Source organism: Ptychodera flava, chromosome 11 (genome assembly GCF_041260155.1).
Source record: "Ptychodera flava strain L36383 chromosome 11, AS_Pfla_20210202, whole genome shotgun sequence".
In the NCBI taxonomy this organism is placed as follows: domain Eukaryota; kingdom Metazoa; phylum Hemichordata; class Enteropneusta; family Ptychoderidae; genus Ptychodera; species Ptychodera flava.
In genome coordinates this window covers 37,361,632-37,363,959 of record NC_091938.1, presented here as the reverse complement: position 1 = coordinate 37,363,959, position 2,328 = coordinate 37,361,632, and the positions used below count along the sequence as shown (strand labels likewise).

The 2,328-nt window shown below is 36.9% G+C and overlaps 1 long non-coding RNA gene across 1 annotated transcript; it reads right to left on the bottom strand.

Annotated features, from left to right (window-relative positions):
• Positions 1–1,976, bottom strand: LOC139143145 (uncharacterized). Its single transcript, XR_011554547.1, has 4 exons — positions 1,482–1,976; positions 846–1,001; positions 319–387; positions 1–96 (listed from the first exon to the last, which is right to left on the bottom strand). It is a non-coding gene; the product is annotated as an uncharacterized lncRNA (long non-coding RNA).
• Positions 1,977–2,328: the final 352 nt, after the last annotated feature.

Here is a 2,328-nt window from a genome sequence, read left to right as displayed (position 1 = left end):
TTGCGTCGCTGGGGCTGGCGTAGTGTAAGCCTGGACGAATTGGTGGAGGCTGGGGCTGTGCTGTTTGCATATACTGTGACATATCTCCGTTAGGTTCTGCATTCAAAAAACAGAAAGTCATTAATGATATTAATAGTTTCTTGCACAATTTGAGCAAGAATTTCAAATGTCACATGATCACTTCACATATATGACATATGATTATATTTCAAGCAGGGTTTTCATGTCTTCTTTGCCGGACGATAAACAAAATCATCAGTTTGCTTCAGGTCCTCTAATCGGAAGATTCAAAGTAGAATAAAGACATTTTCACATTACTTATGATTTCCGTGCTTGTTCTTCCGTCACATCCGATTTTAACTTCTGCATAACCAGCCTGTCGGTAATCTGAAATATAAACGTACTTGACTTAGAAGTACCTGGCAACTACTTTTTTTAAATTTTTCTCTTCTCTATTTTTAATGGATTACATGACATCAAGGTGGAAAGTTAGACATTGTTATGACACGATAACAACCGTAGACTTGGTTCCGGATAAAATCTTTCTCGTTAGTCGATAAATTAAAACCTTCCTCACTTCATTTCCCGAATTCACTTTCTACATTGCCCAGAGTCGAACTTTAAATTTGTACTTATGATGATAGCATACTGTCTCGATATTAAAACTTCCGTATACCATTACTATGACACGAGTTTTTGGTTTACAGATCGATTACACTTGTACAGATAATAGGTATTTGTAAAATGGATGAATGAACGTCCTTGCATCCATATGCATAGACGAGCAATTTTATTGGTTTCACTAGGAGATAACACTTTACACAAAGAAAATGTACCATACTTACTCTGCGCTTCATCGTCAAGAATTGTATTGATTCTTTCCACTTGAACTCGTAACTTCCTGAGATCTCTTCTGACAAGCATATTCTGAATACTGACAGCGATTCCAAAGACTACAAGCAACGTTATGGCTATCCATGGAGTGATTTTTATGCTTATATCTTGTAACGAAAATGTTTATGAACGTAAAGTTACTTATTCAGTTAATAGACAAATGACGTGTTTATCTCAGGTGTCACGCATCGCAGTGATCATCGTAGTTTTACTACAGCTGTCATGGTTCATACATTTCACATAATTTTAGACAGATAGATAAAAACGGTCCCACGGATGGATGGTTAGATGTTAAATATAAGCTTTTTTGAGCTACAATTCCGCCCAAATGGTATCTAGCATGTTTGAATGTCGAACTAGACAACTTTAAATTATCCATCTTATGAATACCTAAATGAGTAGGTTGAATGCAATGGGTGCCTGTATTCACGGGATACCTTCTCTTGCCTGTTCCGATTTATTTTCGGTACCAGTGACCACGTGACTCCGTAAGCGACATCATTGCTGTCGCACTTTCACAAAATATACTTGAAACATAAACGAGGACAAATCTTACACATGCTAAAAACATCACTTTGTCAACTCACAGTTTCCACTTGACGGGACCGCGGGTACTTTTGTTGACCTTGGTGCATCATTTCCGGAGTCGTAGCATTGATATTGTGGAAAAATGCCGATACCGTGATCGATACACTTTTCTTGAGGGCAGCTGTCCCCGCATTGCGATGGGTAGGCGTGAATATGCATTGTAAGGCAGATACACAATAATATAATTAAGGACTTCTGGTTCATGTTGGAAATGGATTTTAATATGATAGCCGTTGACAATAGATTTGATTTGAAGCTACGAGTATTTCGCCTGCAACTGTTGCAATTAAGTCCTGTTAAGAATAATTCAGAAGCGTACATTAGAAGCGTTGTTGTTTATGATGGTCGGATTGAACGCTGTAAAGCAAAAACTGAACTCATTGCTATCCAATGTAATGGACTGTAATTCGCTATGCGTTTTCATAAATGTGCATACAACTTAGACTGAGAAATTTCTCACGGATACTTTCGAATAAAGTATGACCATGTGATATTGTTCTTAATACATTGATTAAATATTCGTTACAATTTAAACTAATGATGAATGAATAGGCAATTGTCGAAAATTGTGCTAGAATTTAGAAAGTGGTTCGTTGGTATATTGAAAAGATTAGAAAAGATAACTCGACAAGTTTAATGTGAATTCAAATTCTTTACTGGTCGTTTCAGAACAAAAAAAAAGATTTGTTACGTATTACGTCAACATATGCACTCAAGACTCATAATTCGGACGAAAGTATTTTTGCTAACGACCTAGAATCAATACGTGATCTGACCTTCTCGAAGCGAATTTCGTTGTGAGCGTACCAAGCATTCTGCCTTTTTCTATCAGTGCGCTAGAAGAGC